Below are 27,906 nucleotides of genomic sequence, written 5' to 3'. Positions count from 1 at the left end.
CTGTAACCTTTTGTGACACCATTAATTGAGTGGGTAGCATTTCCTCTGCCAAAAGTTTAAGGAGACATGAGCCAGGTGCAGGTAAACAGGACTGGCTTGGAATTTTGGTCACCGTGGATGAGTTGGGCTATAGGGCCTGTTTCTGTGAAGATTTTAAATTTCAGCTTTAACTGCCTTAACTATATCAAGAAAAGATCAGTCCTTGTAATTTGCAAAATAAGGTGATATAAAACAAGAGGAATTTAATTAAATAATAGACTATGTTACAGAGATTTTTCCACTGCCCTCTTCCTGCTTCCATAAACTCCTGAGATCATAGAAACATAGAAAATAGGTGCAGGAGTAGGCCATTCGGCCCTTCGAGCCTGCACCGCCATTCGATATGATCATGGCTGATCATCCAACTCAGTATCCCATCCCTGCCTTCTCTCCATACCCCCTGATCCCTTTAGCCACAAGGGCCACATCTAACTCCCTCTTAAATATAGCCAATGAACTGGCCTCAACTACCTTCTGTGGCAGAGAATTCCACAGATTCACCACTGTGTAAAAAATGATTTTCTCATCTCGGTCCTAAAAGACTTCCCTCTTATCCTTAAACTGTGACCCCTAGTTCTGGACTTCCCCAACATCGGGAATAATCTTCCTGCATCTAACCTGTCCAACCCCTTAAGAATTTTGTAGGTTTCTATAAGATCCCTCCTCAATCTTCTAAATTCTAGCGTGTACAAGCCGAGTCTATACAGTCTTTCTTCATATGAAAATCCTGCCATCCCAGGAATCAGTCTGGTGAACCTTCTCTGTACTCCCTCTATGGCAAGAATGTCTTTCCTCAGATTAGGAGACCAAAGCTGTATGCAATACTCCAGGTGTGGTCTCACCAAGACCCTGTACAACTGCAGTAGAACCTCCCTGTTCTTATACTCAAATCCTTTTGCTATGAACGCTAACATACCATTTGCTTTCTTCACTGCCTGCTGCACCTGCATTCCTACTTTCAATGACTGGTGTACCATGACACCCAGGTCTCGTTGCATCTCCCCTTTTCCTAATCGGCCACCATTCAGATAATAGTCTACTTTCCTGTTTTTGCCGCTTAAGTGGATAACCTCACATTTATCCACATTATACTGCATCTGCCATGCATTTTCCCACTCACCCAATCTATCCAAGTCACCTTGCAGCCTCCTAGCATCCTCCTCACAGCTAATACTGCCCCCCAGCTTCGTGTCATCCGCAAACTTGGAGACGTTGCATTCAATTCCCTCATCCAGATCATTAATATATATTGTAAATAGCTGGGGTCCCAGCACTGAGCCTTGCGGTACCCCACTAATCACTGCCTGCCATTCTGAAAAGGACCCGTTTACTCCTACTCTTTGCTTCCTGTCTGACAGCCAGTTCTCTATCCACATCAATACTGAACCCCCAATACCGTGTGCTTTAAGTTTACATACTAATCTCTTATGTGGGACTTTGTCGAAAGCCTTCTGAAAGTCCAGAAATAACACATCCACTGGTTCTCCCTTATCCACTCTACGTTACATCCTCGAAAAATTCTATAAGACTAAGAGATCGTATGTTTAGAGATACTGCCTGGAAACAGGCCCTTCTGCCCATCAAGTCCATGCCAACCAATGATCACCCGTGCACTAGTTCTTATATATCAGTTTCGCAACCTACACGTCAGGGGCAATTTGTGGACAAATTAGGAAAATGGTCCTGTTTGTTCAGGTGTCCATAAATGGACTGTGTTCTACAGAACGTTGACAGTCTTTAAGTGCTAGCCCTCTCATTAGTTACAAAGTAGACTGTATTGGAAAATCTATTTTAACAAGAGATCCTTGGGTCTGCCCAAGTTTAAATGTTAACACGAGAGAAATTTTGCAATTCAAACTGCTGGATGAATCTCAGTGGGCCAGGTAACATCTGTGGAGAGAGAAGGTCGGCTGACATGATGATTTGAGATCCTAATGCAGGACCTCAACCTCAAATGTTGACCATCCCTTTGCCTCCACAAATGCTGCCTAACCAACTGTGTTCCTCCAACAGTTTAACTAAGTTTAAATGTTGTTGATGGAGGAACCCCCTGCTTCCTTCCATGAAGTCAATTTTCTATCCAATGGACTAGCTCTCCCTGGTTCCCATGCGATCTAACCTTCCAGAGCAGTCTACCAGATGGAACCCTATCAAATGCAATGCTGAAGTCCATGTAGACAACGTCTACAACCCTCCCCTCGTCAACCTTTTTGGTTACGTTTTCAAAAAAACGCAGATTTATGAGACATGATCTCCCATGCACAAATTCATGTGAACTATTCCTAGTCAATGCCTGTGTATCCAACTGCATATATCTTAGAATCCCTCAGAATCCTCACCAGTAACTTGCCTACTGCAGATGTTGGGCTCACTGGTTTATAGTTCCCAGGCTTTTCCCTGCAAGTCCTCTGCTAGTCCTTCAAATATTAATGCTCAGTTCAGTTTTGGCTGCAATATTTAAGCAACCAAAACTGAGAGTGAGTCTTCAGTACCAAGTTTAATCAAAGGGTATAATTTTAATCTATATTGTTAACCTTGTATAAAGCACATTGATAAATTGGAAAACTTAACTCGAGATTACTAGAGCACACATGCCTGCTATTTGTGCCTCAAACTGCACACATTGTTTCAACTCTGATTAATTTATGAGCATTTTACAAGAATTTTTACTTTACTTGGCTGGGCATTCATTATACAATCAGAATTTTATAGCTCAAAGATCTCATTCGACCCACGATATCAATCTTATATACATTTTGGTCATGCTCTCTTTCCTCTGACCCAAAGCCTTTACAATTTATTCACTTTTGTTTTTCCCAGGTCAATTACGGATTCTGCTATCACAAAAAGTTGTCAAAATGTTTGTGTATTAAAATCTTTTTACATTAATGATAAAGAGGTTTACCTCGTCATTATGTTTTGGTGTTGGCTATAAATTTAAATTTAAATAATTTAGTTACCAATATGTGGACCCGTGGAAATAGTTTGCTCAGTTTATTTACTTCACCAAACTCTTTAAAACTCTGATCATCTCAAGATCCTCCCTAAATTCCTAAAACATTACTTTTTTTAAAGATCTGTGCAATGTTGGCATGTTCTGATGAATACATTAACAATGTAACATATCAAACTGAAAGTGACCCAAAAATAACAACACATTCGGGCATCTTTGCCTTAAGAAATTATCATGGTCTGCTCCATCTCAAGATCATGATAACTAGAGCTACAAATTAAACACACAGCAGCTGTTTTCAAGATGAACAGCTGCTGCATCATTTAACACTGACCCTTAGGAAGATGGCCAATGCTTTTAAAGAGATCTCACCATGGCAGCAACCATTTGGTCTATCGATCTATAAACTGCATTTACGTTGACAGCAACCTTGATCCTGCCTGCATTGACTGTTTTCTAATAAAAAATTCATGGGACAATGTACTGTGTATAAAATATTCCAAGGGAGAGTGTGGTGTTTTCTGTGTGATGTACTTCTTCTTAGTTGATTACAAAGGTCATACATTGGAAGCTCTACATCCAATTTCTGTTGTTGAATTTTTTTAAATTGCACACTTAAGTGACATTATCATATGTGGGAAAGATGATGAATCATGCGGTAATGTCTTGGAAATGCCTGATGGGTGGATCTTCCACCAGAGACGAGTGTGAACTCTTCAGAGCATGCTGATTTTGCACTTTATGCATTATTAACACAAAAAGGAAACTGCCACAAAGGGATTCAATTTCATCGCATATCGTTTGCTGCCTTACACCCAAAACACATTGGTCTAGAAATTAAATCACATAGTAAGTATACTTTACACGATTGGAACAAAATTGATAATCTAAAGTTTCCGGTATTTCTCACTATGCACAGCACAAAATTGGAATATGAACTGCTTGCTTTAGTGTGTATAGTACTTCCACATTTGGAAATAAAACACTATCATCATTTTCTGTGAAGAATGGATTTATGGAATAAATAGGTCAGACCACAAATGGATCCTTGTCTTTTTGCTAATCTCATGGAGTCAAGGATGATCTGTGGGGTCAAAAATGGCTTATGAAGCCAATGTGATTCACAGACGTTTCTCCAATTGTTTCTGAAAAGACACAAAATGCTGGAGTAACTCAACGGGTCAGACAGCATCTCTGGAGAAAAGGCTGATGTTTCAAGTCAGAACCCTTCTTCAGACAATTGTTTCTTCTGTCCATCTGATAATCTCCCCATAACAGTGCTTGGATTATACTGTAGGTCTGCTTTGGGAGTCTGCTGTCAGACATACAAACAACATGGCCAGCCTAATGGTGCTGCCTGACAATGATTGGAATCCTAATGGATCAGTTCACAGAAACTCTTTAGTTTAGTTTAGAGATACAGAGCAGAAACAGGCCCTTCGGCCCACTGAGTCTAGAGTCAAGAGTGTTTTATTGCCATATGTCCAAGACGGGACAATGAAATTCTTACTTGCTGCAGCACAACAGAATATGTGAATATGTAAACATAGTGCATAATGGGACAAAAAGAAAAAGTTCAATAAATACCAAATATAGTGCAAATAACAAATAATAATATTGCCTTTTGCGGTTCAGAGCTCAGAGCTTATTCGTTGTTGTGTTTAATAGCCTGATGGCTGGAGGGAAGAAACTGTTCCTGAACCTGGACGTTACAGTTTTCAGGCACCTGCACCTTCTTCCTGATGTCAGTGGTGAGATGAGTGTGTAGCCAGGATTGTGTGGGTCCTTGATGATTTTGGCTGCCTTTTTATAGGCAGCGACTACAATAGATCCCTTCGACGGTGGGGAGGTCAAAGCCGGTGATGGACTGGGCAGTGGTCACAACTTTTTATAGTCTTTTTCGCTCCTGGATGTTCAAGTTGCCGAACCAGGCCACGATGCAACCAGTCAGAATGCTCTCTACCGTGCACCTGTAGAAGTTTAGGAGAATCCTCTTCGACATGCCGAATCTCCATAATCTGCTCGGTAAGTAGAGTTGCAGATGTGCCTTCTTTCCAATTGCATCGGGGTGCTGAGTCCAGGAAAGATCTTCTGATATATGCACCCCCAGGAATTTGAAGTTATTGACCCTTTCCCCCATCGTCCCGTTGATATAAACGGGATTGTGGGTCCCCATCCTTCCCCTGCCAAAGTCCACAATCAGTTCCTTGGTCTTACTGATGTTGAGAGCCAGGTTGTTGTGCTGGCACCATTTAGTCAGTCGGTCTATCTCACTTCTATACTCTGACTCGTCCCCATCTGTGATTCGTCCAACCACAGTGGTGTCGTCGGCGAACTTGATGATGGAGTTCGCATTATGTCCATCTACGCAATCATGGGTATAGAGTGAGTAAAGCAGGGGGCTGAGCACGCAGCCTTGAGGTGCTCCTGTACTAATAGTTACTGAGGATGAAGTGGTTCCTCCGATTCGAACTGTAGTCTGTGAATGAGGAAGTTGAGGATCCAATTGCAGAAGGATGCGCAGAGTCCCAGTTCCGTGAGCTTGGTAACCAGCTTGGACGGGATGATGGTATTAAATGCCGAGCTGTAGTCTATAAACAACAGCCTGACGTAGGTGATTTTATTTTCCAAGTGATCCAATGCGGAGTGGAGAGCCAGTGAAATTGCGTCCTCCGTTGACCTGTTGTAGCGGTATGCGAACTGTAGTTGGTCGAGGTTCACTCCGACCAGCAATCCCCGCACACTAACACAAAGAGTAGGGATTAAGGGGCCCTTTCAGAATGGCAGGCAGTGACTAGTGGGGTACCGCAAGGCTCGGTGCTGGGACCGCAGCTATTTACAATATACATCAATGATTTGGATGAAGAGATTCAAAGTAAGATTAGCAAATTTGCAGATGACACAAAGCTGGGTGGCAGTGTGAACTGTAAGGAGGATGCTATGAGAATGCAGGGTGACTTGGACAGGTTGGGGGAGTGGGCAGATGCATGGCAGATGAAGTTTAATGTGGATAAATGTGAGGTTATCCACTTTGGTAGCAAAAACAGGAAGGCAGATTACTATCTAAATGGCGTCAAGTTGGGAAAAGGGAAAGTACAACAGGATCTGGGGGTCCTTGTACATCAGTCTATGAAAGTAAGCATGCAGGTACAGCAGGCAGTGAAGAAAGCAAATGGCATGTTGGCCTTTATAACAAGAGGAATCGAATATAGGAGCAAAGAGGTTCTTCTGCAGCTGTACAGAGCCCTAGTGAGACCACACCTGGAGTATTGTGTGCAGTTTTGGTCCCCTAATTTGAGGAAGATATTCTTGCTATTGAGGGAGTGCAGCGTAACTTTACAAGGATAATTCTCGGGATGGCGGGACTGTCGTATGCTGAGAGAATGGGGCAGCTGTGCTTGTACACTCTGGAGTATAGGATGATAGGGGATCTCATTGAAACATATAAGATTGTTAAGGGTTTGGACACGCTAGAGGCAGAAAATATGTTCCCGATGTTGGGGGAGTCTAGAACCAGGGGCCACAGTTTAAGAATAAAGAGTAAGCCATTTAGAACGGAGACGAGGAAACACTTTTTCTCACAGAGAGTGGTGAGTCTGTGGAATTCTCTGCTTCAGAGGACGGTGGAGGCGGGTTCTCGGGATGCTTTCAAGAGAGAGCTAGATAGAGCTCTTGAAGGCAGCGGAGTCAGGGGATATGGGGAGAAGGCAGGAACTGGGTACTGATTGGGGATGATCAGCCATGATCACATTGAATGGCGGTGCTGGCTCGAAGGGCCGAATGGCCTGCTCCTGCACCTATTGTCTGTTGTCTATTGTCCTGCACACACGAGGGACAATTTACAATTATACCAAGCCAATTAACCTACAAACCTGTACGTCTTTCAAATGTGGGAGGAAACTGGAGATCCCGGAGAAAACCCACGCAGGGCACGAGGAGAACGTACAGACTCCGTACAGACAACACCAGGAATCAGGATCGAACCCGGGTCCCTGGCGTTGTATGGCAGCAACTCTACTACTGCGCCACCGTGTCGCCCACTGTTGTGGAAACTGCTGTGGCAAACAAAGTATTATTTCCTGTTGGACCAGACCTTGCATCTCGTCTGTAGTGTCAATCTTCTCACTTCAGTTTAGTTTATTGTCACGTGCACCGGGGTACAGCGAAAAGCTTTTGTTGCGTGCTAACCAGTCAGCAGAAAGACAATACACGGTTACAATCGAGTCATTTAAAGTGTATAGATACATGATAAGGGAATATGGTTAATGCAAGCAAAGTCTGATCAAGGATAGTGCGAGGGTCACCAAAGAGGTAGATAGTAGTTCAGCACTGCTCTCTGGTCAACTATAATATTTGCACAGTTCAGAAACAGCACGCTTGCTCTCATGTCTACTGCACCATACTTGCCATTAGGAAGTTTCCATTGGCAACTACCAATTATGAGCCCTGGCATTATGCCAATAAATATTAACCAAGTATGAAAGTATATGGGATAAAGCAGTGGTTCTTAACCTGGAGGTCATGACGCCCTATGGGGGTCGTATGGGGTCATGAAGGGGACACAAATAACACATCAATTTGTTGAGCCCATGTTTAGGAACCTAACAAAGGTACATCCGACATACAGTATTTTGTTCACGTATGCGCGTACTGGTGCCAAAAAGGTTAAGGACCACTGGGATAAAGGCTATGTAAGGTCTCACGTCACAGTGGTTTCACTAAATGATGTGATCAGTTTAAGGGGCTGAATGGTCTCCTGTGCCTCCTGGTGGTACCATGTTTCCATCATTTTAACTAAACATCATAAAACAAAAATGTATTAACAATATAATGAGTAAATGAAGAAATTACATACATATGCAATTAGTATTCACACTGTTTTTAGATTGGTAATAAATGGTAGATTGATCAACATCTAAAAGGAAAAACAACGCGTTAATCAATGACTACAATTTTACCAAAATGCAGTCCCTAAATCTATTTCAACATTATCCTCTTGTCCTTGTTCACTATATTGGTTCAAACTACAAAATTATTAATTAAAAGAGTTGAAATAATTTAACTAGAAACGTTTTACTTTACTGTATACCTCGATGCCTTCACTGTACCGAAGAAGGAGGCAGGAGCAAACATGATTAATTTTACTTTTTTTAATTGTCTCTTAGCTGATACAGGCCTCGCATGTGGTTAGAAAGTTATGGATTCAAGTTCCATCTTGCATAGAACACAAATTTGCATTTAATAAATTTGAGAAAAAGTAAGTTTGCTGTGCACTTAAAATTTCAATGCACATTAAAACTACCAGATTGTAAATTTACTTATCTCTCCAAGGAGATTATAGACGGTTCAAGCTGTGGAAGATTCAAATATTTATATAACTAAATGTCTCATCTTGACCACTTCTTGTCTGCGCTGGAAATTGATTTAGAAAAAACGCTACCCTATATCGCTATGATTTTTGGCCATCTTACTCACAGTCCTCCTCCGTTGAGGCAGCCCAGAGGATTTTTCCGATCGATGAAAAATAATAAAGTTATGAATGTTTTAAAAATCAGCTGATTGGTCCTCTCGCCTGCCATTCACCATGATGAAGGTAACACCCCTTCCGGGGGGAGGGCAGGACTATAAAACCCCGGATGCCTGGATGCGAGTCAGTCACTCTGAAAGATCATGAGGGAGAGACCACCACTCTGATTCTGCTGTGAGTCTACCGAACTGTGAGTCTACCGAACTGTGAGTCTACCGAACTGTGAGTCTACCGAACTGTGAGTCTACCGGACTGTGAGTCTACCGGACTGCGAGTCTACCGGACTGTGAGTCTACCGAACCGTGAGTCTACCGAACCGCGAGTCTACCCTTTATGTGCTTTATGTTCTTTATGTGCTTTATGTGGTTATGTGCTTTATGTGGTTAACCCTTTATGTGCTTGCAATAAATGATTTGTTCGCCAGCAATGTGCTTGCAATGAATGATGATTTGTTAACCCTTAATGTGCTTGCAATAAATGATTTGTTAGCCAGCAATGTGCTTGCAATGAATGTGTTCAAAAGGGAACTGCAGATGCTGGAATATCGAAGGTACACAAAATTGCTGGAGGAACTCAGCGGGTGCAGCAGCATCTATGGAGCGAAGGAAATAGGCGACGTTTCGGGCCGAAACCCTTGCAATGAATGATTTGTTCACCCTTAATGTGCTTGCAATAAATGATTTGTTAGCCAGCAATGTTATTGCAATGAATGATGATTTGTTAACCCTTAATGTGCTTGCAATAAATGATTTGTTAGCCCTTAATGAAATGAAATGGGTTGATTGGCCTGCCCTGTGCTTGAAATTGAAATGGAAATGAAATGAGTTGTTTGGCCTGCCCTGTGCTTTTGCTTTGGCTTTGCTTTTCTTGAGCCCACTGAAATGAAAGCAAATTGATTGTATTGTTGGCTGGCCCCTCCGGCCCTGTGCTTTTGCTTTTGCTTTGCGTTTGCTTTGCTTGAGCTCACCTGAAATAAAAGCAAATGGATTGTATTGTTGGCTGGCCCCGCCTGCCCTGTGCTTTTGCTTTTGCTTTTGCTTTGCCTTTGCTTTGCTTGACCTCACCTGAAATGAAAGCAAATGGATTGTATTGTTGGCTGGCTCTGCCTGCCCTGTGCTTGACTTGACTTGACTTGAAATGGATTGTTGGCCCTGCACTCACTGCGCTTGACTTGACCCACAACACCTATGCTAGTGCTCCAGAACCCCCCCCCCCCCCCCCCAAATTATGTAATCTGTGCCAGTGAGTAATTATAGAAACATATAAAATTATAAATGGACTTGACAAGCTAGATGCAGAAAAAACGTTCCCAATGTTTTGGGGGGGGGGGGGGGGGGGGGAGGGGGTTCCAGAACCAGGGGGCACAGTTTAAGAATAAAGGGGAGGCCATTTAAAACTGAGATGAGAAAAAACGTTTTCACCAAGAGAGTTGTGAATTTGTGGAATTCTCTGTCATAGAAGGTAGTGGAGGCCAATTCACTGGATGAATTTAAAAGGGAGTTAGATAGAGCTCTATGGGCTAGCGGAATCAAGGGATATGGGGAGAAGACAAGCACAGGTTACTGATTGTGAATGATCAGCCATCATCACAATGAATGGCGGTGCAGGCTCAAAGGGCCAAATGGCCTCCTCCTGCATCTACTTTCTACGTTTCTGTTTCTATGTATTTCTCAGGAAACTGGGTCTTGATCCCCAGATAATAATAATAACCATGACCTCCAGGTTCAAGAACAACTTTTTCCCAGCAACTATCAGGCTCTTGAACATGGACCATTCATCAACGGTTTATGATGGATTTTGAAGGACACAAAGTAGTGGAGTAACTCAGCGGGTCAGGCAGCATCATTAAAGAACTTGGATAGGTAGCATTTCGGATCGGGACCCTTCTTCAGACTTGGACATTGGGATTGGTTACAATAGATACTTTGGTTTTACACTATTATGTACTCGTTACTGATTATTACTGAGTATGAATTTATTGCATTATTGATTATTAGAGTCATAGAGTCACACAGCGAGGAAACAGACCCTTCATTCCAACTTGCCCACACCAACCAACATGTCCCATCTACACTAGTCTCACCTGCCTGCGTTTGGCCCATATCCCTCTAAAGCTGTCCTATCCATGTACCCGTCAAATAGTTTCATAAACGTTGCGATAGTCCCTGCCTCAACTATTCATTTGGCTGCGTGTGCCATACACCCACCGCCCTTTGTGTGAGCAAGTTACCTCTCAGATTCCGATTAAATCTTTCTCGAATCACCTTAAACCTATGTTCTCTGGTTCTCATTTCCCTTACTCTGGGCAAGAGATTTTGTGCGTCTACCCAATCTATTCCTCTCATGATTTTATACACCTCTGTAATATTACCCCTCATTCTCCTGCGCTCCATAGGAATAGAGTCCCAGCCTGCTCATTTTTTTCCTTATATCTCAGGCCCTCGAGTCCTGGCAACATCCTCGTAAATCATCTCTGTAGCCTTTCCAACTTTACAAGATCTTTCCTATAACATGGTGCCCAGATGGGAACACAATGCTCAAAATGTGGCCTCACCAACATCTTGTACAACTGTAACATAACATTTCAAACCCCTGACTGATGAGGTCCAATGTGCCAAAAGCCTTTTGGACCATCCCATGATGCCACCATCTTCAAGGAACCTACAGTCCCCACAGCCCCACCATTCACTGTGTAGGTCTTGCCCATCCTGTGTAGTCCAGTTAGACTTTTCAAAATGTAACACCTCGCATTTCTCTGTTTAATTTCCATCAACCACTCCACAGCCCACCTGGCCAACCAATCAAGATCCTGCTGTAGTTTCTGACAACCATCTTCACTATCTGCAATACCACCCACTTTTGTATCATCGGCAAACTTGCTTATCTTCGCATGCATGTACTCATCCAAATAATTAGATGACAAACAGTAATGGGCCCAGCACTAAACCCTGAGGCTAGTTACAGGCCTCCAGTCCGAGAAGCAACCTTCCACCATTACCCTCTGCTTCCTTCCATGAAGCCAATTTTCTATCCATTCCGTTACATCTCTCCTTGGATCTCAGGGGATCTAACCTTCCAGAACAACATACCATCTGGAACCTTGTTGAATGCTTTGCTGAACTCCATATATACATCAACAGCTCTACCGAATTCAACTTTTCTGGTCACGACTTCCAATGTACAAAATCATGCTGACTCTCTCTAATCAGCTCGTCCATCTAAATGCATGTATATCCTATCTCTCAGAATTCTCTCCAGTAACTTTCCAACTACAGATGTTAAGATCACTGGCCTATAGTTCCTAGTCTTTTCCCTGCCGCCCTTCTTGAATAGAGGCATATCATTTGCCACCCTCAGTCTACTGGCACCCCTCCTGGATTTAATGACAACTCGTAAATTTCAACGAGATCTCCTGCAATTTTTACTTGGGTTTCCGATAGTATACTCGAATATATCTGATCTGGCCCGAGAGATTTGTCTACCTTAATATGCATCAGGAACTTCAGCACTTGTTTGTCCGTAATATTGACTGCTCTAAAGTCAGTTCATTAACTGCCCCAAGTTCCTTAGTCCTCCTGTCTTTCTCTACGGTAAAAAAGAGAAGAAATACTTAGTGAGGACATTGCCCATCTCATATGGCTCCTCACAGAGTTGACCGCTTTGATTCCTGAAGGGTCCCACATACTCTCTTGTTACCCATTTTCCTTCTTATAAAATCTCTTTGGATTATCCTTTATGCTATCTGCCAGAGCTATAACCTGTCCCCATTTTGCCCTTTTGATTTCCTTTTTTAATTTGTTCTATAGTTTCCACAATTCCTCTCGGGATACACTTGATCCCAGCTGCCTATACCTGTCCCATTCTTACACTTGACCAAACTCTCAATTTCCTTTGTCATCCAGGCTTCCTTACATTTGCCTGTCTTGCCATTCACTCTAACAGGGACGTGCATGTCCTGAGCTCTTGTCAGCATAATTTTAGAAGCCTCCCACTTTCCTGGCGTTCCTTTTCCTTCAGTATATTTCAGTAAAGTATATTTATTTGTTGCATTATTGCGTTAATGGGCCTGTTAAGCCCACGAGCTGCAAGAAATAATGTAATTGTTCTGTTCATGGTATATATGACAATTAAACACTCTTGACTCTTTAATTCAAATTAAAAATATTCAACCATATGTTCAAATCCCATTCATTCTTGCCTTTCCTAAAGGGCCTGTCCCACCTGGGTGTCATTTGCGCGTCACGCAGATGGCGCGCGAAGATTTTGTACATCCCAAAATCCTGGGGCGCCATGCACGGCCGCGCGTCACTGCCTACGTCACCATGCACCAAGCGCGCATAATGCGCACCATGCGCGCACGTCATGCGTCGTTACGCGTAAATGATGTTGCGTAAATGACGCGCAAATGACGCCCAAGTGGGAAAGGCCCTTAAAGTTACTACTTTCTCCAATTCTGTAATGTTGGATTCCTTATTACCGTCCCCATGGAGGTTGTGCCCACAGCCTGTCTACACTCTGAATACTACCCACCATCCATCGACCACAACTCCATTTTGTTTATCGAAATAGCTTCAATTGTGCCCTTTTCAGATTAATTATGCTTTCTAAATCGTTGCAATTGCAGCAGCAGGAATTAATTTCCTTGAATCTTAACACAAACAGCATTCAGCAGAGGTCACTCAATCACATCCAAGATATCTCGGATTTTCCTTGCCCAGTGATGTTTGCCAGTCCAGAGCCTCCACAGGTTGCAGAAAGCTTCCGTTCCTGTGAACTGCCCGTGTCCCAGGCAGTTCACAAGTCAGAAATACAAACCAAGTTCCCAGTCCGTCAGAACGTGCCTGCAGCTGCTGGGCCTCAACAGCCAGCAGAACAAGCCGGCTTTCCAAAGCTCACTCGAATGTATGAGCTGTACATAAATTAGGCGCTGGCAAACTGGGGCCAACCTGTTATGCTGGAATAAAATAATAAACAATTAAATAAAGAGACAGCTGCAATATTCTGCCAGAGTAGATTTTAAAAATTCTGTTATGTGTGCCCGAAAAACGTTCAATTCACATATCATGCAAACGTTCGAGCATCTGTAAATTTAAGGCAGTATTTTGTTATTCAACAGAGTCTAAATCTTGGTTTTATTCAAGTGTTTTTGACATTTTCTGCCATATTGAACTCAGTTGCATTTTGATGTAATAAAATGTTTTGGCGTGGAGACATACTACAAGTTAATTCACATTGTTCACAATGTGTTCATTTTCTCCAGTATTAATCTGCACCATAACTGGTAGGGGGCAACCTTACCCAAGTGATCGTCACAGACAAGTGTGATCCCTTCATCAAATTATCACTGATGCTTCTGAAGCCATCGGAAAATGGCTATGGCAAAATAGTTTTAAAAAATAAATACCACAACTCATTGAACAATTAGGTGTGAGCACATAACACAGAGAGACATAAGGCCATTTCAGCCCAATTTGTCCGTGCCAAACAAATTTCCAAACTGAGCTAGGCCCATTTTCCTGAACCTGGTCCATATCTCTCAAAACCTTCCCTTTCCATGTACGTCCAAAAGTCCTTTAAATGCCATAATTTATCAGACTTCTGAACGGTCCTTCCATCGGCTGGGGTATTGTTCGATTCATCCCTACGCCATCTGTGGAATTGATGTGCTGCAATGCTGAGAAAGATATTCTGCACTCTATATATTGCCCTTTGTTCTATCTATTGTACGAGTCTGATTTGATTGCATTTATGTAGGTTATATCTGATCTGTTTGGATAGCATGCAAAACAAAGCATTTCATTGTACTTCAGCACAGGTGACAATAATAAACCTAAACCTAAACATACCTCTATATCTTCCTTTGGCATCTCATGCCATACACTGTTTATGTGAAAAAATTACCCCCGAGGTCCCTTTACATTTTTTCCCTTCTCACCTAAATCTATGCCTTCAAGTTTGAGAGTCCCCTACCCTGGGGAAAAGGCAGTGGTTGCTCACCTTATCTATGCCCATCATGATTTTATGTATACGCTCATCCATGGAAAAAGGTCGCAGCCTCTCCTGCTCACCTCATAATGCAAATTCGCCAGTCCAATAAAAGCCTAGGAAATCTTTTTTTGCACCTATTCCAGTTTTGTGATATCGTTCCTAGATTAGTACAACTAGAACTGTACAGGGTACCCCAAACATGAGCTTATCAACTTTTGTATAATTGTAACATGACGACCAACTCAGTACACTGAACATGAAAGCACAAATGCCTGGTTCACCACAATATCTACCTGTCACCACTTTCAAGGAACTACGTACTTTCAACTCTATGTCTCTCTGGCCTATATCAATCTCCAGAGACTTATCAGTTGCTGTGCAAGTCCTGCCCTGATTTGTCCTACAAAAATGTAACTGAGCATTTATCTAAATTAAACTTCATCAGGCATTCCTTGGCCCATTTCATAAAGTAATAATGTAATAGAGCTATCCAGCAAGGAAACAGGCCCCTCTGTACATTTGTCCATGTTGACCAATTTGGCATTCTGGGTTAGTCGCATCTGTTTGTATTTGGCCCATATCCTGTCTTGTGCTCTCTAGTTATGGAATCCTCTGCCCTGGGAAACATACTGTGAGCATTCACTTTATCCACATCACTCATAATCTTGTACACCTCAATAAGGTCTCCCTTCAGCCTCCTATGATCCAAAGAAAAATAGGTCCAGGCTATCCAGCCTCTCTTATAACTCAAGTTCAAGTCCAGGTAGCATCCTGGTGAATCTCTTCTGCATTCTTTCTAACTTAATGACATCCTTCTTATAGCTGGGAGACCAGTACTACATGCAGTAGTCCAAGTATGGTCTCACCAATAACTTGTACAGCCTCATCATGATGTTCCAACCTTTGTACTCAATATCCTTCCCAAAGAGGGGAAGCGTGCAAAACATCTTCTTCATCACACTGTCCACGTGACTCGGTACTTTCAAGGAACTATGCACCTGAACACCCATATCACTCGGTTCTACAACACACTCTATGGCTCTAACATTTAACGTGTCAACCCTGTCCAGGTTTGACATACCAAAAAGCAACATCTCTCACTTGTCAGAGTTAAATTCCATTTGTCATTCCTCAGCCAACCTTTCCAACTGATTTAGATCCTGTTGTAAACTTGGATGTCACTGTCTATTATATCACCAACGATGGTAACTATATTGTCACCCAAATTGTCAATGCAGATAAGAAACAATAACAGACTCAGTACTGAGCTCCACAGTACTCCAATGGTCACAGGCCTTTAATCAGAGAAACTACCCTTTGACTCATTCCTCTGAACCAATTTTCAATCAAATTGCTCACCTTGGATTCCATGTGATCTAACCTTCCAGACTAGCCTACTTTGCAGAACCTTGTCAAAGGCCTTGCTAAAGTCAGAACCCCTGCCCTGACCTGATTAATTGTCTTGGTGATCTCTCCAAAAATATATGATTTCCGATGCACAAAGCCATGCTGATTATCCCTAATCAGATCCTGCCTGTCTAAATGCTGATAAATCCTGTCCCTTACGGGCCTGTCCCACTTAGGCGACTTTTTAGGCGACTGCAGGAGACCATGCAGTCTCCACATGGTTGCTACATGTTCACGAGTAGTTGCCGGGGAGTCGCCTTCATGGTCGTGAGGAGTTCCCGCATTCTGAGAACTAGTAGCGGCCTCATTATGGTCGCCGCAAATTTTTCAACATGTTGAAAACCTCGCGGCGACCATAATGAGGCGGCAACTAATTGAAGTCACCATGGAGAGTAGCGAGAATTCTCGTGCTGTAGGTGGGTCGCCAGGAGGTCCTAATGGGTTGCCAGGAGTTCGAAGGTTCTCGGAGGTTCTCGGAGGTTCTCATAGGTTGCAGCCGGTGCAGACCAGTGAATTTCATTGGGTCATTGGGAAAAAAAAGGTAAGCAGAAGTTTTCAGAACCAAGGATAACCGACCGGTAATGTTAATGTCTGCCGAGCTTCACAGCCGTGTATCTCTGGCTTCTTAAAAGTTGTCTCCACTCCTTCTCCCCCCTCTCCCCCACCACTGTGCTTTAGCCGTCTTTTTACAGCGCCAACCTTCCTGTTCATCGCGGTGTGTGTCTGTATCACTTTGCTTTGCACCGTTGGCATTTTTTAGACAGGGCAAGTGGTGGGAGCACTGTGTAAAAAATTCACAGGGGCTGGTGAAGGAAGCGATGTGTTTGTGTGTGCGTGTGTTCCACTCTGACAGTCAATGTTCCAGTTGTCGGTTTTTCAGGCGACTGCCAGCGACTTGACAGTCGCCGGCAATCCGCTGAAAAATCGCCTAAGTGGGACAAGTCCATTAGAATCTCCTCTAACAACCATTCCACGCTGCTGTCAGGCTCACTGGCCTGTTGTTTCTTGACGTCTTTCTTAAACAACAGTACAATTTTAGCCACTCTCCCATCTTTTATAACTTTGCCTGCGGCTAAAGATGGTGCAAGAGGCTCCACAATATCCTCCCTAGCTGCCCACAAGGTCTGAGGATGCATTTCAATCAAATCAATCAATCAATCAACCTTTATTGTCATCTGATTTACGTGGCCAGTGCCAGAGTTGTTATTAAATTGTCAGTGCAAAAAAGCAGCTGAATCAGGTGGAGTGACTGTTTAGCAGCCTCACAGCCTGTGGCAGGAAGCTGTTTAGCAGTCTGGCTGTTCTGGCTTTGATGCTATGGTTTCTCTTGCCTGATGGCAGGAGATCCAGGTGTGTGTGGAGGGGGTGCAGTTTGTCCTTTGCTATGCTCAGTGCTTTTTTCAGGCAACGGCTCTGGAGCAGTTCTTGTACCGAGGGTAGCGAGACGCCAATGATCCTCTCTGCTCCCCTCACTACCCTCTGAGGAGCCTTCCTGTCCGAGCAGTTGCATTTGGAGTACCACATGTTAATGCAGTACGTAAGTACAGACTTCATCGTGCCCCTGTAAAAAGTCCTGAGGATGTTGGTGGGGAGAGAGGCCATTTGCTCAGGACTTGGGGATTTATCCACCTTAATGCATTTAAAAACTGCCAATACCTCCTCTTTGGTAATTCTTATATCATCTGAGACATAACAATTCATATACCTTGATTTCTAAGCTAGCAACATGTTCCCGATGTTGGGGGAGTCCAGAACCAGGGCCAGAATTTAAGAATAAGGGGTAAGCTATTTAGAACGGAAATGAGGAAACACTTTTTCACACAGAGGGTTGTGAGTCTGTGGAATTCTCTGCCTCAGAGGGCAGGGGAGGCCGGTTCTCTGGATACTTTCAAGAGAGAGCTAGATAGGGCTCTTGAAGATAGCAGAGTCAGGGGATATGAGAAGAAGGCAGGACCGGGGTACTGATTGGGGATGATCAGCCATGATCACATTGAATGGCGGTGCTGGATCGAAGGGCCAAATGGCCTACTCTTGCACCTATTGTCTATAACATCTCCTCAGCAAAATTAGATGAGAATTATCCATTTAATGTCTGCCCTATCACATAGCTCCACACAAAAATGATCATTCTGATCTTTAAGGGCAACTATTTTTCCTCTAGTCACCCTTATATACCTGTGGATTTTCATGAACCTGCCAAATCCATTTTATGTCCTTTTCTTACCCCCCATTCTCAAGTGTACTGCTACACTTCTTATACTCGTAGAGGGATTCACTTGATCCAGAATACATAAATATTTCATACTACTACATAAACCACGTGCTCTCCAGAGATGCTGCCTGACCTGCTGAGTTACACCAGCACTTTGGGTCTTTTTTTAAGTCAGCATCTGTAGTTCATTGGACCCAAATAAATCTTACTCCTTTATCATGACCAGAGCCTCAACGTCTCTCATCAACCAAGGTTCCCTGAACATGCCAGCCTTACCATTCACCCCAACTGGAATATACTTCCCCTGTAGTCTTGTTTGAAATCCTCCCACTTGCCAGCCGTCTCCATACCGGCAAACAAACTCATATCTGTCACTATCCCTCAGAGAAGGTCCTGTCTTGCATCCTCTCTAGCTCTCTAGAAAGGTACTCCATATATTTATAAAGGAAGCATTGTTGGATATATTTAACTAATTCCACTTTGTCCAAGCCCTTTACACAAAGGAGACCCAATTAATATTAGAGAAGTTAAAATCTCCCACTGATTCTATCCTATTATTTTGACAGCTATCTGAAATCTTCTGTACATCTGATCCTCTAATTCCTACTAAATGTGACATAGGGTGAAAGGGTGGTGCTATAATACAGTCCCATCAAAATTACCAATCTCCTGTTTCTAAGTTTTACCCAAATAGCCATGTTGTGCTAGAACACTAACCTTGCTCACAACGTCAGTAAAAGCAAGGAACTGATTGTTCTGTAGAAAGGAACTGCAGATGCTGATTTAAACCGATGAAATACACAAAAAGCTGGAGTAACTCAGCGGGTCACTCTGGAGAAAAGGAATACGTGTTGTTTCGGGTCGAGTCTGAAGAAGGGTCTCGACCTAAAACCTAACCTATTCCTTTTCTCCAGAGATACTGGCTGGCCCGCTGAGTTACTCCAGCTTTTTGTGTCTATCGTCAAACTAATTGTTGACTTTGGAAGAGGAAAGTTAAGGATCCATAAACCTATCTTCATCCATGAGACGGTGGTGGAGAGGGTCAAAAACTTCTAATTCCTGGGCGTACATATCTTAATATCGCCACCACTATTTCCTTAGAAGATTGAAGAAATTTGGTATGTCAACGAATATTCTCTTGAACTTCAGTAGAGAGCATATTAACTAGTTGCATTGCCGGTTGCTTTGGCAACTTGAATGCCCAGGAATGAAGTAGATTGCCCAATCCATCAGGGGTACTGACCTCTCCAGCATCCAAGGGGTCAACAGGAACCGCTGCTTGAAAAAGGAATAAAGAATCGGTGGGAGATTGCAACCTGCACCTGGTCCTCCCTGTTTCAACAAATGCAATCAACCTGGCGTGCACAATCAAATAAGATCAAATAGAACAAGTTGTCCTGCAACTGTAGGCTGTGCACACCATATGCAAGAAGAAGAATATAGGGAGCAGGGAATGAGGGAGAGAGTGCAGGGGGCAGCAAGAGGGAGAGGAAAAATAGAGGAGACAGGGAGAAGGAGAGAGGGGACGGGGAGAGGGGGTGGGGGAGGAGGAGAGGGAGAGGGAGAGGGAGAGGGAGAGGGAGAGGGAGAGGGAGAGGGAGAGGGAGAGGGAGAGGGAGAGGGAGAGGGAGAGGGAGAGGGAGAAATTAGGAGAGCGGTTGGAAGAAGTAGTGTGTTAGAGTAATCTTGTCCATTTAAATAGCTGGCCCTAGTGATTTCTGAAAATTGGCACTTGGTTGCCACCACCTGAGACCTGCACTTTGGGAATGAAGGTAACGTTCCCAGTCAAAACCAATAGTCTGATCAACTGCACCAATATCCCAACATCTATAATAGAACTAGACCAAGTGCAGACCCGTTGGGTCTGTTCCCCCAACGTGCGGCTGTGGGGGGGGAGGCGGCATGCAGTGTCACACACACTAACTATCCCCCCCCCCCCCGCACTCACGCTAATTACCCTCCTTGATATTATATTAATATTATTAATTTTCTCCTTTTACCCCATAACCACCCTATCTACTGACGCATAGCCCCCAACTTGCAGTCACATCTGGGGAGGGGGGGGGGGGGGGTAGAGAGTGAGGGCAGAGAGAGAAGGAGCAGAGACACAGAGAGAGGGGCAAGAGGGAGAGGGGGTGGCGAGGAGGAGAAGAGGGAGGGTGGGTGAGAGGGGAAAGGTGAGGGTGGAGGGGAGGAGAGAGAGAGGGTGAGAGTGAGGGGGAGAGAGGAGAGGTGAGGGGAGGGGGAGAGGTGAGGGGAGGGGGAGAGGTGAGGGGAGGGGGAGAGCAGGGAGGGTGGAGGGAAGGGAGTAGGGGTGTGGAGGGGAGGGGGGGTTTAGGGGAGGGACGGTGGGGGAGGGGATGGAGGGGAGGAGTGGGAGAAAAAGAGGGGAGAAAGAGAGAGGGGGGGAGAGGAGAGGGGGGGAGAAGAGAGGAGAGAGGGGGGGTTGAGGAGAGGGGGGGAGAGAGGGGGGGGAGAGGAGAGGGAGGAGAGGGGGGGAGAGGAGAGGGGGGAGAGGAGAGGGGGGAGAGGAGGAGGGGGGGAGAGGAGGAGGGGGGGAGAGGAGAGGGGGAGAGGAGAGGGGGGATGGAGAGGGGGGAGAGGAGAGGGGGAAGAGGAGCGAGGGAGCAGAGGAGAGGGGGGAAGAGGTGAGGGGGGAGAGGCGAGGGGGAGAAAAGAGAGGGGGGAAGGAGAGGGGGAGAGGAGAGGGGGGAGAGGAGAGGGGGGAGAGGAGAGGGGGGGAGAGGAGAGGCGGGGAGAGGAGAGGGGGGAGACGAGAGGGGGGGATTGGAGGAGAGGGGGGGGAGAGGAGAGGGGGGAGAGGAGAGGGGGCAGAGGAGAGGGGGGGGAGGAGAGGCGGGGGGGGGAGAGGAGAGGGGGGGGAGAGGAGAGGGGGGGGAGAGGAGGGGGGAGAGGAGAGGGGAGAGGAGGGCGGGAGAGGAGAGGGGCGGAGAGGAGGGGGAGAGGAGAGGGGGGGAGAGAGAGTGCCTTTTTATTTCAACCCAAACCCCCCAAACAACCATTTGCAGGCAGTGCTTTTTTACTTTAACCATATTTTCATTTTCAAACCACATTAAGGGTACTTACTCACAGTTGTGTGGACATGTGTTCAGTGTTATTCACAGCTCAGAGAAACGTGACCCTCTGCCTTCCTCCAGCTTGCAGACTAATTGAGGCACACCACTTCCTGGTTTTATAGTCCATCCCCCCTGCCGCCAGCGGGGGCAGCAGAGAGAATGGGGAATTTTGTAAAATCATTAATATCTCTGTCATTTTTCATCGACTGGAAAAATCCTCGGCACACATGCGGCGGAGGGGGGCTCTGAGCGAGGTGGCCAAAAATGACGGCTGTAGGTGACGGCGTTCTCTCGGAAATCGCAGCACAGATCGCCAAAACCGGTCAAGAACAGACTTTTAGTAATATAGAAGATATTGAGCTTCATGAATAAAATTTCCAGAACATGATAAAACCAGCCAATGACATAATCCCTTGTCACTCATAATGTTTCTTATGTTTCTGCTGAACCTTGAGTATGATGTAATATGAAATGAAATAAGGTGTTGCGTACTGATTTCTGTTTTTAAATCCCAAATGTTTCATCTAGGGCATTCACATACTCTCTTCCAGTCTCTCATTCATAAGGTCATAAGAGGTAGGAGCAGAATTAGGCCATTCGGCCCATCAAGTCTATTCCGCCATTCAATCATGGTTGATCTATCTCTCCCTACTAACCCCATTTTCCTGCCTTCTCCCCATAACCCCTGACATCTGTATTAATTAAGAATCTATCTATCTCTCTCTTTAAAATATCCACTCTTGGCCACAGCCTTCTGTGGCAAAGAATTCCACAGATTCACCACCCTCTGACTAAAGAAATTCCTCCTCATCTTTCTAAAATAACTTCCTTTAATTCTGAGGCTATGACCTCTAGTCCCAGACTCTCCCACTAGTGGAAACGTCCTCTCCACATCCATTCCATCCAAGCCTTTCACTATTCTAAACATTTCAATGAGATCCCTTCTCATTCTTCTAAACTCCAGCGACTACAGGTCCAGTGCCATCAAACGATCATCATATGTTAACCCACTCATTCGTAGGATTATTCGTGTAAACTTCCTCTGGGCCCTCTCCAGAGCCAGCACATCCTTCCTCAGATATGGTGACCAAAATTGCTCACAATACTCAAAATGCAGCCTGAACAGTGCCTTATAGAGCCTCAGCATAACATCCCTGTTTTTGTATTCCTAGACATGAAAGCAGACATGTGATTTGCTTTGACATTGACTCTTGGAAGGCTATTCCATTGTATTTGACAGGTGAAAATGTGAGGGGATATAAATCAGGACTGGTTAAATCTTTATCTCTTTAGTCTAAGAATACCAAAGCCAACTGAAATGATCATGTTCATGGTTGCAGCTGAGGAAAGCTAAATCAACCCCAGATCAGAAATTGAACTTGAAGTCTCAGCTAATGCCAATTTACTTCCAAAACCAGAGTGTTCAAACTCATTGTTTCTGCTTCATGCGGTTCCCTCGTGTGTTCAGCTGTTCCTTTGAGTTCCAAATTCTATTCCTGCTGTTTTATCAGCTGATGACAGCAACTTGGACTGTGACTTTCCACAATATCTCTGGTATCAGCAGAAGAACAGTCAATCAAGCTCATTCCATCTGCTAACTATCCAACAACTTGCCGCAAACTTTACTTCAATGGGCATCAGGTATGGCAGGAAGTAGTTAAGCTAGAAACAGAACAAAATATGCAGAGCAACTAAGCAGACAAATGGAATAGTCAAGTATATTAACAACGAAAGCAGGAATGATGACTTCAGCTGATGTAAACATAACTGGGTAGTTTTTGGGGCTGTCATCATGGCAGAATTATAATGTGGTTGGAAGATCACCTCACAGCCAAATAAAAAAAACCAAGAATGAGAAGGATCTGGCTTAGCCACAGATGGTTATCTGCAGTGGAATACATTTAATGATCTCACTATTGCCCTGTGCGATAGTGAGATCATTAAATGCAGAATAAAATTGAGAATAACATTTATGATGAGTACTGAAGACAATTTTCTGAATGATCAGTTAAAGGAAATTTCTATTCATCCAGTCAGAGATGTCAGATCAACAGTGTACTGAAATTATATTTGATACAGTGAAGAGGTTGTGCTCAGATAGTGGTAGTGCCGCAATCATACACGCCACACCTCATACGTTTTGGTCTTATACAAGAGCTACCATATAAATCCAATTAGGATGGGACAAGGATAAATTCTTGGGGGACATGGGAACAGCAAGATAAATCATGCCAGCAATTGTGCATAAATAGACTAGAGTTCCACCCTAAAGGCTGATTAAAGAGAGACCTGTGCGTGGAGTTATGCAGTTAACTATGTCCAAGGCTGCGGACAGGTCAAGTATGAGGTCGGCTAGTTTATTGTCGTCAAAAATCACAGAAGGATGTCACTTTTAAACCTGATCAGGACATGAAATGGAGCTGGCAGACAAGATAATGGGAAATCCTGAGATGCTTTACAGATTTATTAAGAGTAAAAGTGTGTCTAGGGAAATAATAGGTCCCCATAAAAATCAGCGTGGACGTCTTTGTACAAATCCACAAGAGATGGGGGAGATATTAAATGAATATATTAAATGAGTTATAAGAAAGATGTTGTTAAACTGGAAAGGGTGTAGAGAAGATTTACAAGGATGGTGCCAGGGCCTGAGCTATAGGGGGAGGTTGAGCAGGCTAGAGCTCTATTCATTGGAGTGCAGGAAGATGAGGGGTGATCTTATAGAGGTGTACAAAATCAAAAGAGGAATAGATTGGGGAGACACACAGAGGCTCTTGCCCAGAGTAGGATGAATCGAGAACCAGAGGGCATAGGTTTAAGGTGAGTAGGAAAGATTTAATAGGAACTTGAGGGGTAACGTTTTTACGCAAAGGGTGGTAGGTGGAGGGAACAAGCTGTTGGAGGAGGTGGTTGAGGCAGGGATTATTGCAACATTTAAGAAACAGTTAGACAGGTATATGGATAGGAAAGGTTTAGAGGGATATAGGCCAATTGCAAGGTAGGTGGGTTTAGTGTAGATGGGACATATTGGCTGGTGTGGGCAAGTTGAGCTGAAGGGCCTGTTCCACTCTGTAAGACTCTATTACTCTAATATTTCTCATCTGTATTTACTGAGGAGATTAACATGTAAGTTAAAAAATTGAGGCATATACAAATTACCAAAAAGTTATAGGTGGTTTTAAAGCAAATTAAGTTGTTTAAATCTCTGAGGCCTGACCAAGACTATCTTTCAACCTTGTGGGAAGCCAGGGAGGAAATTGTAGAGGCCCTTGCCTAGATATTTGCATCATTCTAAGCCACAGGTGAAGTTGCGGAAGACCAGATGATGGCTAATGTTGTACTGTTATTTAAATAGGGCAGCAAGAACTGTCAAACCTATCTGTGCCTCTCATAAATTTATATGACGGCGGCAGCAGTGAAGCCTGGCGACGATGATGCCTCGGTGGTGGTGAAGCCTCCTGGCAGCAGTGACCCATGGTTGTCGGTCGATGAGAGCGTGGAGGGCCACTGTGAGGGAGGGCAAGGGAAGAACAATGGAGGACTCGTCGTGGGGAGGTGGGGGGAGAACAATGGACAATGAGGGGGGGGAGACAAAGGGCAATGGGGACCCGGTGTGGGGGAACGACGACAAATGGGGTAGCCGGCGTGCTTTGTGGCTTTGTCAGTGTGGTAGGTAGCTGCTATTTGTATACATTGTGTATGCAAGCAAAGAATCTCACTGTGCCTAGTCACGTGTGACAATAAAGTATTCCTATTCCTATATACTTCTATCAGATCTCCCCTTGGCCTCTGATGCTTCCAATTTATTCCAACCTATACCGACAGCACATACCTTCCAATGCAGGCAGCCTTCGGGTAAATCTATTGTGCACTCTTTCCAAAGCCTCCACATCATTTCTGTAATGGGAGTGGGGGAGGACAGAACTGCACACAATACTCCGAAGGCAGCCTAACAAATGTCCTATAAAACTGCAACGTGACTTCTTGACACATATACTCAATGCCCCAAACAATGAAGGCAAGCACGATTACTTGAGTCACCACTTTCAAGGAGGTGTGGAATGGTTTGGTGGGCTATGTGCCAAATGCAGGCCAATGGGACTGACCCAATATGCCAACAACGCCTGTTCATCTTAAATTATATGTCATTAAGTGAACTACTAAGTTTTGAAAACCAAGTTTAAAAAAAATCATGCATGAAGAAAGAACAGATACACAGACTGAAGACCACATAACACATGTGCATAGAATTATCAGAGAAAATAGAACTTAATGCAATAGAGCAAAGAACACAATATCTGTGCCAACCATGATGCAAATTTAAACTACCCATCGACCTACACATGGTCTACATCACTCCATTCCCTCCAAAATACTTTCAAAACATTTGAAACGCTGCAATGAAAATGTTCAAAATATAGTTACATGATGTCATTGGAGAGGTACAGCTCTGGTGGGGGTGGGGTGATTCCCTTAATTAACAAAAATGGACCACATTGCAAAATCTTCTAGACTTATGTTTATCATATTTACGTGGACACCTACACCCAATGTTAGCCCACAAAAATATATTTCTCTTTTGGCTACAAAGTGAGGACGCTTTTTGCAAATTAAAACATTGGGTTCAGAAACCTAGCCCCTTGGAGAGCACCGAATTCCCACATGGTTTCCTCCTATCCATTCACCACATTTCAAGCAAAGATTCAGTGCAAAGCTGATTGATTAAATGACTGTTCTTGCCTTTGTGATTATCAGTGACAAAGTGACAAAGGGTGTGAAAACCCTGCAGCACCGTCATCTTTTAGAGGAAAGTTTGTGAAAACCCTAAGGTGTAGTTAATAAAATAGTACCTTGAGTAACCTTATCATTTGTACTGTATATTTATCTGTTAAATTATTTATAGTTTTCCATTAAAGCATACTTGTGACAAATCAAAGTATGACAGCACTCTGGTTTCTACAAATATCAATGCAGTCAATGATAGCAGTAGAAAACATAATCCAAAGATGAAGTATTGCTATTGGTGACACAAGAGACTGCAAATGCTGGAGCCTCGAGAAAAAAACAAACTGCTGATGGAACTCAGTGGCTCAGGCAACATCTGTGAAGGCAATGGACAAATTAAATTTTGTATCGGGATCATTCTTCAGACGTGGACCAATTAAGGTACAGTGACATTCGATTTACCATACAGCCATACTAAAAAAAGCAATAAGACACACAACTACATAAAAGTTAACATAAACATCCACTACAGCGGATTCCACATTCCTCACTGTGATGTAAGACAATAAAGTCTAATCTTCTTCCCTGTTTATTCACCCGCAGTCGGGGCATTCGAACCATCTGCAGTTGGGGCAATCGAAGCTCCCGTAGCCGGCGATCAAAACCCCACAATGTTAAAGTCCACAGGCTGCCACGGTTGGAGTGCCCAAAGTCGATCCCCAACAACAGGCCGACAATAGATAATAGGTGCAGGAGTAGGCCATTTGGCCCTTCGAGCCAGCACTGCCATTCAATGTGATCATGACTGATCATCCACAATCAGTACCCCGTTCCTGCCTTCTCCCCATATCCCCTGACTCAGCTATCTTTAAGAGCCCTATCTAGCTCAGCTGCTTGATGTTAGGCCGCAGTGCGGATGGAGATATGATACGGAAATAAATTGCATCTCCGTCGAGGTGTGAACAACTGAGGTTTTGGAAAACAATCCTGGACTGAAAAAGAAACCTGTTCCTCCAATCAGAGTGCGGTTGGTCCAAAATTAGCAGCCATAAAACAAAATGATTAATCTGCAAAATAAGACTTATTCTTTTCCTCATCTTACCCAGAAGTTCTGAAGTAAAATTCAAAACTTCCACACTGTTTGAAATAAACTTATATCTGGCAGCGAATTGAATGTCATGACATGGAACCTACCTTCCATTTCCCCTTCAAGCAGATTAACATAATGGTATAAAATGCTTTGTGTGTTTGGGCATACAGATAAGGGTTTGAATTTTGTATCTTCAACAGTTACATGTCACAATTCCATATCAAGCATGAATTTTACAGACTAATAAAAGAAATGCTGAATGATTTTTTGTTTAATCATATTAAGCACTATCTGTATTTAAGGTAGACAAAAATGCTGGAGAAACTCAGCGGGTGAGGCAGCATCTATGGAGAGAAGGAATAGGTGACGTTTCGGGTCGAGACCCTTCTTCAGACTGATCATCTGTATTTATATAGTTTTACAATGTGCAAGGATTTCATCAAAACGCTTTGTCAATGGTGATCTTGTCAGCTTAAGATTTGAAGGCAAAGCATTACAAAGTAAAGGGTAAGTACAGTAGGTACATTTTCTAAATGTGCTTATGATAAGAGTGCTAAAATTTACTTTGTTGGCACTGTGATGAAGCAAGCAAAATTTGGTTGGCTCATTACAACTAATTATTCAGTAACCCTTGTTAAAATGACACTGCTTCTCCTGCTATGAATGCTGAGACGTCTGTGTTTGCAGCTCTCAGTAGGATCCAGGATTTCATTAGCAACAATACAGTCAGCCACCTGAGGTCCAGGCCCAACATTGCAATTTAAATCCCAAAGTGAAAATGATGATTTCTTTAATTATTCTAATTTATTTACCACAAATGAGGGCTGCGGCTGCTCGGAATGTCTACTCCAGAGACTTGCCAGGATCAGCATATCGTGGGTACGTACTAAA

General features: G+C 43.7%; 1 protein-coding gene and 1 long non-coding RNA gene across 5 annotated transcripts in view; both read right to left on the bottom strand.

The window, feature by feature from the left end:
* ank2 (ankyrin 2) overlaps positions 1–27,906 on the bottom strand; it is a 524,159-nt gene that overhangs the window by 357,432 nt on the left and 138,821 nt on the right. The window lies entirely within an intron of this gene.
* Positions 9,460–26,248, bottom strand: LOC116974620. Its single transcript, XR_004412400.1, has 3 exons — positions 26,075–26,248; positions 22,270–22,272; positions 9,460–9,470 (listed from the first exon to the last, which is right to left on the bottom strand). It is a non-coding gene; the product is annotated as an uncharacterized LOC116974620 (long non-coding RNA).

Source organism: Amblyraja radiata, chromosome 1, assembly GCF_010909765.2.
Source record: "Amblyraja radiata isolate CabotCenter1 chromosome 1, sAmbRad1.1.pri, whole genome shotgun sequence".
NCBI classification, from domain to species: domain Eukaryota; kingdom Metazoa; phylum Chordata; class Chondrichthyes; order Rajiformes; family Rajidae; genus Amblyraja; species Amblyraja radiata.
This window is presented reverse-complemented; position numbering and strand designations above follow the sequence as displayed.